Source organism: Sus scrofa, chromosome 3 (genome assembly GCF_000003025.6).
Source record: "Sus scrofa isolate TJ Tabasco breed Duroc chromosome 3, Sscrofa11.1, whole genome shotgun sequence".
NCBI classification, from domain to species: Eukaryota; Metazoa; Chordata; class Mammalia; order Artiodactyla; family Suidae; genus Sus; species Sus scrofa.
In genome coordinates, this window is record NC_010445.4 from 88,035,653 (window position 1) to 88,053,875 (window position 18,223).

The 18,223-nt window shown below is 36.3% G+C and overlaps 1 long non-coding RNA gene across 1 annotated transcript in view; it reads left to right on the top strand.

Moving 5' to 3' along the window:
• LOC102167127 overlaps positions 1-17,066 on the top strand; it is a 387,855-nt gene extending 370,789 nt beyond the window's left edge. Inside the window, exon 5 of the long non-coding RNA XR_002342719.1 lies at positions 15,644-17,066. This is a non-coding gene — a long non-coding RNA (uncharacterized LOC102167127). The remainder of the gene's footprint in view (positions 1-15,643) is intronic.

Consider the following 18,223-nt stretch of genomic DNA (forward strand, 5'->3'; position numbering starts at 1 on the left):
AAATCTCTTTGATTGTCTTATAATTTTCCTGTATGTTTAGCTTTGTGTGCTTTTGAATGTCACATAAAATTGACATTCTTCTAAAATTTATATTCTTCTAAAGATTGTTTTTCAAAATTATTGATAATAAGTTTCTAAGGTTCATCCATGTGTGCTTCTGTATGATGCCCAATGTCAGAATAGAATTCTCTAGTCTGTAAATATACAAATATTTTTAACAGAAGCTTCTGTCCTTGTATATTTGAATTGTGTTCATTTTTTCCTATTATAAATCAACCTTTCTATGAACATTCTTGAATGTGCCTTCTGCTGCATAGGGGGAAGAGTTTTCTCTGGTGTACATGAACAGAAGCAAAATTTCTGATCACTAAGAGTAAAATTTCTGAATTAATGCTTTTTGCTTGACTAAATATGCCAAACTGTTTTCCATAATGGTTATATTCCTACCAGCAGTCTATAAAATTTCATGAACCGCATCTTTGTGAACTTGGTATTATCAATTTAGTTTTTAACTATGCAGTGGATATAAAACATTGTATATTTGAGGACTTTAATGTATATTTCCCTGAGTACTAATGAGGTTTAATAACTTTATGTTTATTGGTCTTTGTTTTCTTTTTATGTGTTGGATCTGTTCATAATTTTCTGTACATGTCCTGTTATGGTACTTGTCTTTTTCTTATCGATTTGTAGACATTCTTGTTTTGATACTAAACATTTATTAGTTGTTTATAATGAAATATATTTTACTTTCTTTTTTATTATTAATGTATAGTTGATTTACAATATTGTGCCAATTTCTGCTGTGCAGCAAAGTGACTCAGTCACACACACACATACACACACAGATATATACATACATTATGTGTGTGTGTGTGTATACATTCTTGTATATGTATATATATTATTTTCCATCATGGTCTATCCCAGGAAATTGGATATAACTCCCTGTGCTATACCATAGGACCTTATTGTCTATCTATTCCAAAAACAACAGTTTACATCTATTAAGCCCAATTCTCAGTCCATCCCACTTCCTTCCCCTTCCCCCCCTGGCAATCACAGTCTATTCTTCATGTCTGTGAGTCTGTCTGTTTTGTAGATAGGTTCATTTTTGCCATATTTTAGATTCTGCATAAAAGTGATACTATATGGTATTTGTCCTCCTCTTTTGGACTTACTACACTTAATATGATAATCTCTAGTTGTATCCATGTTACTGCAAAAGGCATTATTTCATTCTTTTTTATGGCTGAGTAGTATTCCATTGTATGCATGTACTACATCTTAATCTATTCATCTCCCAGTGGACATTTAGGTTTCCACATCTTGGCTATTGTGAATAGTGCTGCAATGAAAATAGGGGTGTATGGATTTTGATGAAGGAAAGATTTGTCCAGGAGTGAGATCACTAAATAATATGGCAGTTTTATATTCAGTTTTCTGAGGAACCTCCATATGTCTTCCATAGCTGTTGTACCATTTACATTCCTACCAACAGTGTAGGAGGGTTCCCTTTTCTCTACACCCTCTCAAGAATTCTCAAGAACTGACAGCACCATGGACAGAACTAGAGACATACTGAATGAAGTAAGTCAGAAAGACAAATGCCATATAATATCACTTATATCTGGAATCTAATATAAGGCACAAATGAACCTTTCCACAGAAAAGAAAATCGTGGACTTGGAGAATAGACTTGTGGTTACCAAGGGGGAGGGGTGGTTGGGTAGCTTGAGGTTAATAGATACAAATTATTGCCTTTGGAATGGATTAGCAATGAGATCCTGCTGTGTAGCACTGGGCACTATGTCTAGTCACTTATGATGGAGCATGATAATATGCAAAAATAGAATGTGTGCTTGTATGTGTAACTGGGTCACCATGCTGTACAGTAGAAAAAAATGTATTGGGGAAATAACTCTGAAAATAATAATAATAATAATAATTTGTTATTTGCAGACTTATTAATGATAGCCATTCTGACCTTTGTGAGGTGATACCTCCTTGTCCTTTTGATTTGCATTTCTCTAATAATTTGTGATGTTGAGCATCTTTTCATGTACCTACTTGCCAACCATACGTCTTCTTTGGAGAAATGTCTGTTTGATCTTGTGCCCATTTTTCAGTTGGGTTGTTTGTTGTTGCTGTTGTGTTGTGTGAATTGTTTGTGTATTTTGGAGATTAAGCCCTTGTCAGTTGAATCCTTTGCAACTATTTTGTCCCATTTCATAGGTTGTCTTTTTTTTTTAATGGTTTCCCTGTTGTGCAAAATCTTGTAAATTTGATTAAGCCCCATTTGTTTATTATTGTTTGTATTTATACTGCCTCAGGAGACTAACCTAAGAAAATATTTGTATGGCTTATGTACAAATGTTTTGCGTATGTTTTCTTCTAGGAGTTTTATGGTGCCTCATCTTATGTTTAATTATTATTTAAGCAAATTTGAGTTTATTTTGGTTCATGGTCTGAGAGTGTGTTCTAGTTTCATTGATTTACATGCAGCCGTCCAGTTTTCCTAGCACCACTTGCTGAAAACTGTCTTTTTCCATTTTACATTCTTGGCTCCTTTGTTGAAGATTAATTGATTACAGGTGTTTGAGTTTATTTCTGGACTATCCTATTCCACTGATCCATATGTCTGTTTTTGAACCAGTACCACTCTGTCTTGATTAAAATAGTTTTTCAATATTGTCTGAGGTCTGGGAGAGTTGTGTTCTTTCCCCCCCACCTCAGGATTGCTTTGGCAATTCTGAGTCTTTTATATTACATATAAATTTTTGAATTATATATTTTAGTGCTGTGAAAAATATCATGGGTTATTTGATAGGGATTGCATTAAATCTGTAGATTGTTTTGGGTAGTATGGCCATTTAACAATATTAATTCTTCCAATCCAAGAGCATGGATTATCTTTCCATTTTTTTGAATCCTCTTTAATTTCCTTGATTAATGTTTTAAAGTTCTCAGTATATAAGTTTTTAACCTCCTTGGTCAGGTTTATCGCCAGCTATTTAATTTTTTTTGTTGTAATTTTAAAAAGTATTGTGTTTTTTATATTCCTTTTCTGATACTTCATTGTTAGTATACAGAAATGCAATTATTTCTGAATATTATTTTTTTATTCTTCTACTTTGTTGAATTCATTGGTCAGATACAGTAGTTTTACTTGTTTGTTTGTTGTTTGCCTTATGGCTGCACCTGTAGCATATGAAATTTACAGGCCAGGGATTGAATCTGATCCACAAATATTGTCTACACTGCAAATGCAAAAATGCTGGATCCTGAAACACATTGGACTGGGCCAGGGATATAACCTGTGCCTCCACAGTGACCTAAGGCACTGCAGTCAGAATTTTAACCCACTGAGCCACCACAGGAACTCCAGATTGAGTAGTTTCTATGTGGTATCCTTAGGATTTTCTATATAAAGTGTTGTATCAACTGTGTATAATGACAATTTTACCACTTCTCTTCCAATTTTGATACTATCTATCTATCTATCTATCTATCTATCTATCTATCTATCTATCTATCTATCTATCTATCTGTTTATTTTACTGCTTTGGGCAGGTCTTCTAATACTATGTTGCATAAAAAGTGGTAAGAGTGAGCATCCTTATCTTCTTTCATATTTTAGAAAGAAGGCTTTCATCTTTTCTCTGTTGAATATTATATTTGCTGTGGGTTTGTCATGAATGACTTTGAAATATGTTCCCTCACTTTGGTAGGAAATTTTATCATAAATGAATGTTGAAATTTGTCAAACTCTTTTACTTCACTGTTGAGATGATGATGTGGTTTTTGACTTTTCTTCTGTTAATGTGGTATATTATGTTGATTGATTTATATGTTGAACCATCCTTGTGAACTTGGGGTGAATCCCCCTTGGTCGTGGTGTATATATTTTTTTATGTGTTGTTGGATTCAGTTAGCTAAAATTTTGTTGAGAATTTTTGCATCTGTATTCATCAATGATACTGGCCTATAATTTTCTTTTTTTAGTAGTATCATTGTCTGGTTGTGGTAGGGTGATAGCCTCATAGAATGTCTGTAGAAGTATTTCTTCTTCTTCAATCTTTTCAAAAGGTTTAAGAAGGATGGGTATAAGTTCTTCTTTGCATGTATGGTAGAATTCACCTGTGAAGTCATATGGTTCTGGACCTTTGTTTGTAGAGAGTGTTTTTATTATATATTCGATTTCATTTCTAGTGATTGGTCTGTTCAAACTTTATGTTTCTTCTTGATTCAGTTTTGGTGGTCTGTATTTCCCTAGAAAATTGTCCATTTCTTCTAGGTTGTCAAATTCATTGGCATATAATTGTTCATAGTATATATATGAAATATCTGTTGAGATTTCTCCTTTTTTCATCTCTTATCTTGTTCATTTGAGTTCTTTCTCTCCTCTTCTTGGTAAGTCTAGCCAGAGGTTTGTCAATTGTGTTTATGCTTTCAAAGAACCAGTTCTTGGTTTTATTGATTTTTTTTCTATTATGTTTTAAATTTCTGTTTTATTGATTTCCTCTCTGATCTTTATGATTTCTTTCCTTCTGTTGACTTTAGATTTTGTTTGTTCTTCTTTTTCTATTCTTTGAGGTTGTTGACTTGAGATTTTTCTTCTTTTTTTGAGGAAGGCCTGTATCACTATGAACTTCACTCTAGAACTGCTTTTGTGGCATCCCAAAGATTGTGAATAGTTGTGTTTTCATTGTCCTTTGTCTCAAGGTATTTGTTTTAAATTTCCTTATTGATTTCTTCATTGACCCAGTGGATTTTTTGTAGCATATTGTTTAGTCTCCATGTATTCAGTTTTTTCTTCTTTCTTTTCCTGTGGTTGATTTCTAGTTTCATACCATTATGGTCAGAGAAAATGTTTTAAGTAATTACCATCTTCTCAAATTTGTTGAGGTTAGTTTTGCACCCCAGTATATGGTCAGTCCTAGAGAATGTTCCATGTGCACTTGAAAAGGAATGTATATTCTGATTTTTTTTAATGTAATGTCCTAAAATATCAATTAAGTCTAACTTTCTATTTTGTCATTTAGGATGTCTTTTGCCTTATTGATTTTCTGTCTAGAAGATCTGTCTATTGATGTGGTGGGGTGTTAAAAGTCTCCTATAGTCCCATCAACTTCTCCTTTTATGTCCCTTAGTATTTGTTTTATGTATTTGGATGCTCCTATCTTAGGGGAATATCTGTTGAGTATAATACCTCTTCTTGATTGATCCTTTTATTATTAAACAGTGTCTTTCTTTATCTTTGCTTATGTTTTTCTTACTCTTTTCTTCATTTTGCTTATGTTTTTCTGACTATATACTGTAGCCTTGAAAGGCTATTTATACCTGGGAGTGTCCTTGGGTAGCTTGTGTGGGTTTACTGCTTTTTTGATGTCTGCTTTTGGTTTGGATACTTGCTGCTTCTTCCCTCCATGTGTGCAGGCTGTTTTCTCCTTGAAGTGGGGGTACAGATTCAGGGCCTGCATGTTTTCCAAGGAAGTAGGGGAAATGGCTTCCACTTGTAGGTATTACCTGGTCACCAGTCCCTTGGCAGTGGTGGCTACCCATAGGGAGGTGGGGGAAGCAGGCTTCTCCTGGTTTCAAGACCCTTTTCAGTGGCAGTGACCCCAAGGGAAGTGGGAGCAGTGCCTGGGGCCTTTGGCAGCAGCACTAGTAGGCATGGGTTCAAGGAGGTAGGGGAAATGGGAAGCATTCAGTTGCTGGTCCCTCCTTGGTGGTGACCCCTGGGGTGGCAGGCTGCACCCACCTCTAGAGTCTGAGATGGCTGGGGTGGTTTGCACATGCCCCTGAAGCCCACACAAGGGGCACCATGCTGCCTAGGAGCCTGCACATTCACAAAGAAAGAAGTTCCTATGGTGGTACCACTCCTGCCTGCTCTTGCACTCCACCACAGTGGTGCTTTGCTTATCTGATGGCCTGGGCCTCCTCCTGCATTCCCTCAGCTGTGTTTCACCCTCCCCTCAGGCTGTTCCCACCCAGCCAACCTTAGTCCTCTCCTGTGAGTAGATCTCTGAAGCCCAAGCCTCAGTGCCCAGCCCCCACCCATGTATCTCAGGCTGTTGCATGGGGCAGTGGTACAGATTGTCTGGGTGGCTGTCTCTCTACTTTGCCCTTCTCAGAAAAGCTGCTGTGCTTTTCTCTGAGGCTTTGAGGCTCCTCACTCTGCCTTAACTGATCTCCCTGTCAGTTAGGTGGCCTCCTAGGATCCAGTTCCTTTCCTATGTCATAGCTTTGGGAATGCTGGTCCCAAATCCTGATTTTGTTTTTCTTCTTCTTTCTCTCTCTTTTGCCTTTTGTTCTAATGGAGGTTACATGGAGGTTTCTTTGCTCTTTTTTGAAATCTGAGGTCTTCAGCATTCAGTAGGTATTCTGTGCCAGTCATTCTGCTTGTAGATGATAATGATGATGATGATGATTTTAGGATGCATTTGTGGGAGAGTATGAGTTCCACATCCTACTCCTCCACCAACTTGATCCCAGATCCTATCTTTCTTTCTTTACTGTGTGCATTGATGAATTAAAAATCTTGATTTTGAGTAGTCAAGTTTATTGATATTTTATTATATATCTCATATCTTACTTGTGTCTTGTTTTAGAAGTCCTCCTTTATTCTCAAGTGTGTCAAATATGTGCTATGATATTTTCCTGTGTCAACCTGGTTAGGCTACAGGACCCAATTACTTAATCAAAGACCAATCTAGGATTTTTATGAAGAAATTTTGTAGCTATGACTAACATCTATAATCAGTTAAATTTAAGTAAAACAGGTTAACCTTGATAATGTGGGTAGGCTTAATCCAGTCAACTGAAGATTGAAAACTGGGTTTTCCTGGCAAAGAAATAATTCTGATATAAGACTGCAGCCTGATCTCTACCTGAGCTTCTAGCAAGCTAGTCTGTCCTACAGATTTTTGTCTTAATACTATAGCTTTAACTTTTGTATGAATTTCTATACTGCTGCCCCTACATTACAGATTTCAGACTTGCCAGTCCCCACAATCAGGTGAGCCAATCAATTACCTAATCTTTCTCTCTCTCTTTCTCATCTATTGCTACTGGGTTTTTTTTCATTTTGTTTTTAGTAAACTTAATGGGTATATGTGTTTATGTTATTTTCAGAAAAGTTTATTTTTTAATAATTCACATTTAGATCTTTCAACTTAGAATTGATTTTGTTGCATAGTCAGGGAGGAATAATATTCTCCATACTACTTATTGAGTAGCCCCTCCTTCACAAACTAAGATCTAATAACAGTTCTGTCCTATATTAAGTTTCTGTGTACATGTGGATTCATAACTGATTTATCCACTTCTTTGCATAGTTCTTTTTATCTTTTATTAGAAAATTACCTAACTCTTCTAATTACTAGTAAAAACCTTGGTATCTACTGAGACCATAAAACTGTAAAGTGCCATAAAAATATGCTGCTGAGAATATTTTATCACATTAAGTGATATGGATCAGTATAGAGAAAATTAATAATTAAATGTACTAGAAATTTTTATCAATATATATTAACTATATGGCCATTTATTTAGGAATTTTTATTTATACATGGTTTTGAAATTTTTCCTTAACGCTGTTCCATATCTTTTATCTGTTTTTGATTGTAACTAGTATCATATTCTAAAATCACATATTCTGTCGATACAAATTTAAATAACTTCTATTTAGATATTTTATATCTGATAAACTTGCTTATCTATACTATTACTCTTTAGGGTTTATGCATAGATAATTGTACATATGACTCAAACAGTTTTAGTCATTATTCTCTAATCAGTTCTCATTTTATGTATTTCTTAGACATACATAATTCCATGTCTTGGGTATTGTGAATAATGCTGTAATGAACATGACAGTGTAAATATCTCTTTGATATCATGTTTTTATTTCCTTTGGATAAATACCTAGAAGTGGGATTGCTGAACCTTACAGTAATTGTACTTTAATTTTCTTGAGGCATCTCCATACTGTTTCCATACTAATGATACCAAGATACATTCCCACAAATCATGTACAAGAGTTCCCTTTTCTTCTCATTCTCCCTAATATTTATCTCTTGTATTTTTAATTACAGCAATTCTTATGGTTGAGGGGCTATTTCATTATAATTTTGATTTCAATTTCTTTGTGAGTTCATTTTTATGAGAGGTGTGTAATGGGGGTCTGATTGCATTCTTCTTCACATGGTTATCAAAGTTTTCTAACACTATTTTTTTTTTTTTGGTCTTTTTGCCATTTCTTGGGCTGCTCCTGTGGGATATGGAGTTTCCAAGGCTAGGGGTAGAATCAGAGCTATAGCCACCAGCCTATGCCACAGCAACAGCAACAGCAGATCCAAGCCGCAACTGCGACCTACACCACAGCTCACAGCAATGCCAGATCCTCAACCCACTGAGCAAGGCCAGGTATCGAACCCGCAACCTCATGGTTCCTAGTCAGATTCGTTAACCACTGAGCTATGACAAGTGGGACTCCCCAGTTGAAGTGGCTGATGTGCTTCATGTGCAAGGCATTCTGAATTAATTTTATAATTTTAGGATGTTTGTCTATTTAATATTCTCTTTAACCACAGTATGGTCAATGCTGTGATTAAGTGGGCCCTTTAAGTTCCCATCTTGGCTCAGTGGTTAATGAATCCAACACTATTTTTTCAAGAGACTATCCTTTCCCCATTGTATCTTGGCTCCCTCATCAAATACTAGTTGACTGTATATGTGTGGGTTTATTTCTAGGCTCCTGATTCAGTTCCATTGGTCTATGAGTCTCTTTTTATGCCAATGTCTACTGATTTGATTACTAAAACTTTGTAGAACAGTTTAAAATGTGGAAATGGGATGTTTCCAGCTTTGTTCTTCTTTCTCAAGATTGCTTTGTCTATTTATGTCTTTTATGCTTCCATACAAATTTTTGGATTTCTTTTTCTATTTCTGTGAAAAAATGCTATTGGAGTTTGATAGGAATCGCATTGAATGTATAGGTGGCTTTGGGTAGTATGAACAGTTTAACAATATTAATTCTTCTAATTCATGAATGTAGGATATTTTCCATTTCTTTACCATTTTGAATTTCTTCCATCAAAGTCTTGCAGTACAGGTCTTTACCTCTTTGGTTGTATTTATTCCCAAGTATTTCATTGTTTTTGATGCTACTATGAATAGGATTTTATTCTTTTTTTTAAATCAGATAATTCATCATTAGTGTATAGAAACAAAACTGATTTCTATATGTTGATTTTGTTCCTGAAATGTTTGAATTCATTGGTTCTAATAGTTTTTTAGTACTGTCTTTATGGTTTTCTCTAGAGAAGATCATATCATCTGCAAACAGAGATAATTTTTACTTCTTCCTTTTTGATTTGAATTTCTTTCATTTCTTTCTTTTTTTTCTTCTAATTTCCCTGGTTAGGACTTCAGTACTTTGCTGAAGAACAGAAATGACTTACTCCATTTACTCCCTGAAATATGGTAAAAAGCATTGTTTGGGAAAAGGAAGGATGAGGTGTTGGAGTATGACAAACTTTTAATATTTAAGTGGCTTCCAAGTTACCTATGGTATAGGACAGAAGCTGTGATGTGATTAGTTATTGCAGGTAAAATTATCAATGTACTTTAGAAATGAGAAATCTGCTTATTGAGTAGTTGGCTTGCTGGATATCTACAAAAATATAAAGTAGTGAGAAAAAAGCCAAATATGAAATCCTTGGTTATTTTCTTCTGTAATAAATAAAATGAAAGTAAAGAACAGGGTTGATGTGAGTCCTGGCATTAGATTTTGGCCTTTCCGAGCTAATAGCTTCAGGGCAGTTATCAATTAGGAAAATGTATTCTAGAAAAAACAAATAGCATTTCTATTTTCTATGGTCATTAAGATGGTAATTTAAGTGGCAGGGGTAGGGGTATGTGTGTGTTTACAAAACCAAGAAGCCACTGAATGTGGGGGTGTGTTGTGAAAGAATTGTCTACTTTTGTGGATTAATATAATCAGCTTTCTGAATTGTGAAGGTGACTAACTTTGAAGTAATTTTCTTAGTTTGAATGCTATGGAGTGGCGGAGTATGTTTGGGTTGATGTGCTACCCATAGCTTGCTATTGAACAATCAAACTGGTTGCTGTGCATTATCCAAACACACAACAGGTTTCTTCCTGCAGTGACAACTAGCTTGGTGGACTGGACCAAAGACACTGTAAAGTTTGTTTACCCTGAGAAGGGGATTTGTCCTTTTACTGTTTTATTTTATTTTATTTCTTTTGCCTTTTCTAGGGCTGCTCCCACGGCAAATGGAGGTTCCCAGGCTAGGGGTCGAATCAGAGCTATAGCCACCAGCCTACGCCACAGCCACAGCAACAGCAGATCCAAGCTGTGACTGCAACCTAACCACAGCTCACAGCAATGCCAGATCCTCAACCCACTGAGCAAGGCCAGGGATCAAACCCACAACCTCATGGTTCCTAGTCAGATTTGTTAACCACTGAGCCATGATGGGAACACCGTCCTTTTACTGTTTTAAAAGACAAGTGGAACTCCCCAGTTGAAGTGGCTGATGTGCTTCATGTGCAAGGCATTCTGAATTAACTTTATAATTATTAGGATGTTTGTCTATTTAATATTCTCTTTAACCACAGTATGGTAAATGCTGTGATTAAGTGGGCCCTTTTTGCATGGGCACTCCATGTCACCTGCTGTAAAATCAAGAAAAGATCAAAAAAGCTATAATAGATTTGTTGTCTCAGCTTCCCATTCTGAGATTCAAAGATTCTGTGAAAATTAGAATGATTCACAGGGAATGGGTAAAGACAAAGGAAATAATAGTCAAAGAATCTAACACAGCAGTTTGAAAGTCTTTAAATAGTTATTACGGACTTGGATGAATAAAACAGTCATTGAAGAGTTCTAAACAAAAGTCTTTAGAGATTTGATAAACCAGTGGGAGCCACTCCTGGTCTGCCAAAATCGAAGGGTCCTAGACAAATCTGCCCTATTTACCCTAGTTTGAGAAGTTTAAAAAAATCAAGACACAAAGATCACAATGCCAAACATGACCTCAAATTACCAGGAGGTTATAGTCTAGCAAATTAATGAGGTAGAGGATTGATAAAGGGGAGAGGGTGTCTTGGTCTTACACTTGGCTGGGGACCCAATGCCATATACACTTGTGTGGGCAAACTGGAAAATGGAAAGAGGTTTAAAAAGAACTCTTCCTGGATCTCGACATGGAATCCCAATGCACTTTGATTCCAAAACCTATTGGTTAGATCTTATACTAATAGGCTATACCAATAATGAGATAATATACAGATATAGTGGTTAATGGGATTAATGTAAAAGCTTGGATGAAAATTAGAATGATTGAAGAGACTTTATGTGATGTGGCTGTCTCTCCTTTACCTAAGTATAGTATTTGAATGGAAATTATGTCTGAATGGAGAATAATTCTCCCACTTGATATTATAAAACAGAAGGCACATAAGTTTGTCCTTCAGGTAATATTAATTGGACATGCTAAATGAGATTTTATAGAATATCCCATACAGGTTATTAATTTAAAACTTTATTAAAAAACTAGTAGATAAAAAGAGATTACCATTTTAATAAATGACATGTTAGATATTGAAGTACTGGTGCCATCACATTTTCTGTATAATTGCCCTTTGTGACCCATCAAAAAGGCAGATGACTCATGGAGAAAAGCAGTAAATTATTAAGGCTTGAATGAAGTAGTACTGCCTCAAGCATCTGCAGTCCCTAGTATGGTTTCAAAAGTATAAAAAAAATACAAGGTAAAGGGGATTGGTACTTAACGAGTGATCTTGCAAATACATTTTACTAGATCCTGATATTACACAAGAGCCAACCAGTTTGCCTTCACCTGGAATGAAATCCAGTGGACATTTACTACATTTCCATATGGTTATTTCCTGTCACCCATTTACTAGCATAAATTTGTTAAAAGGAATTTGGATTTGAGGCATATCTCAAGTGTGGTAATACACTATCTCATATTATCTCAATATGATAATATTATAAACTTAAGAACAATCTAGAACAGATAAATTTTATGGTGACACACATGAATAATGGAAGCTGGTTGATAAATCCAGGAATGATCTAAGGACCCACTCAGATAGTGAAATTATTAGGAATAACCGCAGCAGGAGATAGCCATGGCATTCCACAGGCAACTGATAGTAAATGGCTGTATTTCCTACCTTTGGGACAAAGCAAGAAAAATATGTAGGTTGTTTGGATTTTGTCAGATGCATATTTCATATCTAGGAATATAGTTAGCTGCTATCCATGAAATTGCCTGAAATAAGGCAGCTATTTGAATGGGAACTTAAATAAAGCCAGGGTATGTTGGCATTTCAAAAAGCAATGTCTCAGCCAATGCCTTTGAACTTTTATAATAAGTACTCAGATACACTTTTGGAAGAATCTGCAGCACACTCACATGGACTGGAGGTTATAGCAAAATCCCATGAGTGCCACCACTTAGCAATAACAGCTAGGGTTTGCACCAGAAAATTTCCTTCTATGGCGGTATGGTACAAGTCATTTCAGAGACAGCTATTGAGTTGTCCTTGTATATTAATAGAAACTAATCCTATCACTGAAGAGTGTAAAATAGATCTTGAAACCTAAAATACCTACAATGTCCTAAGTAATATCAGAGAAACACCCTAATAGGGAAGTCTGTGTCTGTGAGAATTCTATAATATAATGGAAATGGTTAATAGAGGAACATGTTACCTGAATAATGCAAGGAGGTATTTACAATATTCATGGGCAGAATAGCCTCTTTTTCTCTAGGACTGACTTAAAACCATCTGAGTGTTGGCTAGTATTATTGCCATGTGAGTGGTGCCCTATGAACAGATCTCAACTTATCAAAAGCTGCTTGGTTTATGGATAACAGTTCCAAGTACACTGTTTCAAAGGCCACTGCACCACAGGTGAATCCTGGAAAAATTCTGATTGGCAAAGGTAGCAACAGATCTGCTTAGTGGACCCAGTTGCCATGCCATTTCCTTGTAGTGATGGAATAACAGCCATAAGAGCCTTGATGTTTGGGTGTGTGTAGACTCATGAATAGTAGTTCTGTCATAGTTGGGCAGATGGGCATAAGAAAACCACACTGTTAAGTAAGTCAGACAGAGAAAGACAGATATCATTTGATATCACCTGTATGTGGAATCTAATAAAAAAATTAGATGAATTAACTTATTTACCAAACAGACAGACAAACTCACAGGTTTGGAAAACAAACTTATGGTTACCAAAGGGAAAATGTGCCTGAGGGGGAGGGCTAAATTAGGACTTAGAGATTAGCATATACATACTACTAACCAATAAGGACCTACTGTATAGCACAGGGAACTCTATAGTCTGTAATAACCTATATGGGAAAAGAATCTGAAAAGGAATGGATGTATGTATATGTGTAACTGAATTACTTTTCTGTATATCTGAAACTAACACAACACTGTAAACCAACTATACTCTAAGAAAATTAAAAAAAAAAAAAAAAACTGTGCTGTTAAAGGAATACCTAAATGGTGCATGAACCTATGGAAATCACTATGAGAATTTATTTGGTTCATTAAGTTAGTGCTACAACAGGCAGAAAGCTAGTTATGAGCAGAGAAAAGAGGGTACAGGCCAAATGGCAGGAAACCACACATCTTATAAACAACAATGGGGGTCCTTCACCAAACACAGAAAAGCAGGAACCTCTGGACTGGCAGGAAGACATAGATCTTAAAGTGACATGGGTCCTGGAGGCAAAGAAATGTGAGAAAAGGCAGGGATTTCTGGATGTCCTATTGCTTTTTGCTCATGATGCCCTCATTACAATAAAACTAGCCTTGCAGATAAGAAGTACCAATCATACACTGATGCTGTGTCACATATGATCAAGACTAAACATGGACAAAAATCCTTCCTTCCCTCGAGAAAGTAGAACTGGGATGAATCAGGAAATAGGACCCCAAATCCCTGCTTCCTCAATAAGTATTCTACCCATTCATTTTCAAGCCTTGTATAATCAGCTTGCCAAGGAAACTCAGGACAGCTACTTACTTACCTGAGTCTGGCCACTCTCCCCTTGAAAACATACTATGGTTTAATAAATCCTCACTTTGGATTCTTGACCTCCATGTCTCATCTATGAATTCTGGTTGTGATGAGAGAAGAACCTACTCCCCAGTAACAATAGGGCATGTTGATGTCCATCAAACGAAACAGAATTAGAAGCTGATTGTAACTAGCATGTGGATGTCCAGATGCACTTGCTTGAGGTGGTCTGCCAGGTTCATAAAGCAAGAGGAAATGGAAGAGCTGGAGCAGTGAAAATGGGATGAGCACTGACATGTTCTTGTTGCACTGTCTGAGGCATGAAATGTCAGCAAGACTTGTCCTGTCTGCCACCAAGAAAAACAAACTGCAGACAGCTATGTGGAATATGCCCCAGGGGAGAAGGGCACCCACGCATAGCGGGCAAGATGCTATCAAACATCTACCAGGAGGCCCAAGAGGCTATAAATGGACTCCGACAGAAATATACACTTATTTCTGGACTAGGTTTTGCATACTGGATGGTTGATGCAAATGTTCAGAACAGTATTAAAAAACCTGCACCAGAAGATACAGTACCACTTTGGACTACAAAGTTATATTTCTTCAGAAGAAGGAATACAGTTTACCATTCGTAGTGTCTACACACAATGGAAACAGTTGTCTAAAATTTGAGGAGATAAAGGCATAAAAGGCTGACTTACATGCCTTCACAAGTATGTGATCCCACTCAACATGAAAGGGCCCGTAGATGTACCTCATTGCTAGGGAGAGCGCCTCTGCTTTTCTGGGGAATCCGAAAAAGAAGGTGTGGAGGAAGATGCTGCTATGACTGTATAATTATTCCCCATATCACCTCAGCTTTCTTTTTTACCTACTTAGTGCAATGTTCTCAGGACCAGGACCGCAGCTGTGGGTGCTAGGGAGGTGGGATGACCCCTAAGAAGAAACTGTAACCATACCATTAAACATTTATGCTGGGATTTTTAAGGGCCTTCACCCCACTTGGAAAAATTAAGATCAATGGTGAATGTAGCTGTATTATCTAGTAGTTGGAATGGCCCACTAGTTCTGTAATTAAGTAACACTAAACTATCTGCATGAGAGTGAATGAAAGGGGAGGTAATTGCTAGGTTGCGATTACTGTCAGAATTTGGGCAAGCACATTGGCTGAACCTAACATTTCTTACCCAAGTGGAAAAGTTTGGGTTAAAAGTCAAGATCAAAAAGAGAGGAGGAGAAATAGTAGCTGAAAGTAAAGGTTACGCAGAAAGAGAAATCCATGGCATTAGTGCCTTGAAACAAGCTCAGAGAAAGAGAATGGTATTACGCCTTAGTGTAGTTTTTCCAGGTATCTAGAGAATAACGCCTGTAGTGCAACATCTCCGCTTTTTTTGGAACCTGACAAGGATAAATAAAAGCCTAAAAATCTGAGGAGTATCACTCTGGGAGACATTTGGGGCATATACTATGTTGTACTGGACCAATTTTTTTGACTTGAGTAGAAATCTAGTAATCTCCTATTATCATTTGACTCCTATTTTTCAGGCTACATTTATTTCAAATGACATGATTTGGAAAGAAATTTTCAAGAACTACTTTCCTCTGGGCCATCAAACCATACATTGTGCAACTTCTGGAAGATTGATTATTGTATAGCTATAAATCTCTTGATCAACTTTTTAGAAGTGTATCTCTTCATAATGGACATAATAAAGTAGCTGCATTCCACAATGTCATTGTGTGCTGTGCTCAGATACACCCTTCTTTATGTAGGTGGAAAGCTACTGAAAATGTTCTTTTTTTGCAGCAAGTTTATTTCTAGTTCATCTTTACACTGTGGATATAATCCTGGAGCTTAGATTTTCTAGGGGTTTTTCATTAGGTTGTCAGCACTGGGCAGGTTCTAGGTTTTCTCTTTTGAAATACATGCATCAAAACAACAGGTTGAATTTGCAAGGATTCGGCATATCCCATTTGGTGAAAACTAGCCACAGAGCTGGCTTTACTTATTAGATTCCAGCTGTCACACAATTTTTGGCTCTCAATCAGTGAGCTTTTTTTTTGCACTATCTTAATTATTCATTTTTTCTTTAACTGTATTTTTTATGTTTATGAAAGTCCCTGCATATTTATTCAAAAGGAATCATGCAATATTTCATTTTCTCAATTGCAAAAGCGTGGAGAGGAATTCTGATTATTTAGAAAAGTAAAAATTAAATTATCACATACAAAATGTAGTAGCATTTTGACTAGATCTTATTCCAATTACACCCACTCATACATGCATGCAGCTGTGCACCCCATGTATAACACTAGTTACTTTATGAAGTGTTTTACTAGTGTTACTTTATAAAGTTACTTTTTGTCGTGTTAAGCTTTCTTCAGAAACTTAATTCTTTATATCTAACTTTCTTACTGCAAATACAATACATGTTGATTTAGGAAACAAAATACAGATGGTGAGAGAAAGGAAAATAAGAATTATTATCACTAGTTTATAGTGGCTATCATTTGATTTTATGACAAATATGAGTTAATACCATATATGTTATCTTGCAGCTTACATTCCTTTACCAAAATATTGTAAATATTTTTCCCAATTATGAAATATACTTCCAAAATATTTGAAATGATTCATAGTATTCCATTTTACATAAGTAAGATGCTTTAAAAACCAATCCCGTATTTCTGGGCTTATGTGTTATAAAATTATTATTTGCGTAATGTGTACATTTCCTTCATATGCATTGAATAAAGTTGAACTGTTAAAAATATCATTTCCTATACTTTTATATAATGCTGTGGCAACTTTTCTTACATTCAAATATTTATCCATGTTTCAGATTACTTCCTTTGTAAGATTTCTAGAATTAGAGTCAAGTAGGAATGTTCTTAAGGATCCTTGAGAGTTCCCGTCGTGGCTCAGCTGTTAAAGAATCTGACTCGCATCCATGAAGACGAAGATTCGATCCCTGGCCTTGCTCAGTGGGTTAAGTATCCAGTGTTGCCATGAGCTGTGGTGTAGTTTGCAGAAATGTCTCGGGTACTGTGTTGTCATGGCTGTGGTATAGGCCCACGACTACAGCTCCAATTTAACTGCCTAGCCTGGGAACCTCCATATGCTGCAGGTGCAGCCCTAAAAAAGCAAAAAAAAAAAAAAGGATCCTTTTTTTTTTATTACTCAAATGAATTTATCACATCTGTAGTTGTATAATGATCATCACAATCCAATTTCACAGGATTTCCATCCCACAGCACAAGCACATCCCCCCACCCCCCAAACTGTCTCCTCCGGAAACCATAGGTTTTTCAGTGTCTGTGAGTCAGCATCTGTTCTGCAAGTTCAGTCTGTCCTTTTTTTCAGATTCCACATGTCAGTGAAAGCATTGGATGTTGGTGTCTCATTGTATGGCTGACTTCACTTAGCATGATAATTTCTAGGTTCATCCATGTTGCTAAAAATGCTGGTATTTCTTTCCTTTAAATGAGTGAGTAATATTCCACTGTGTATATGTACCACTTCTTCTGGATCCACTCCTCTGTTGATGGACATTTAGGTTGTTTCCATGTCTTGGCTATTGAAAAGAGTGCTGCAATGAACATCAGAGTACATGTGTCTTTGCGAGTCATGGTTTTCTCTGGATTGATGCCCAGGAGTGGGATTGCTGGATCAAATGGTAGTTCTATTTTTAGTTTTCTGAGGCATCTCCATCCTGTTTTCCACAGTGGTTGCACCAGTTTACAATTCCACCAGCAGTGTAATACGGTTCCTTTTTCTCCACACCGTATTTAGCACTTATTGTTTGTAGACTTGTGGATGATGGCTACTCTGGCTGATGTAAGGTGGTACATCAGAGTGGTTTTGATTTGCATTTCTCTAATGATGAGTGATGCTGAACATCTTTTCATGTGTTTTTCTGGCCATCTGTATGTCTTCTTTGGAAAACTGTCTGTTTAGATCTTCTGCTCATTTTTTGATGGGTTTGTTTTTTTTTGGTATGGAGCTGCAGAAGGTGTTTATAAATTTTGGAGATGAATCCCTTGCCAGTTGATTCACTTGCAAAGATTTGCTCCCATTCCATGGGTTGTCTTTTTGTTTTGTTTAGGGCTTCCTTTGCTCTGCAG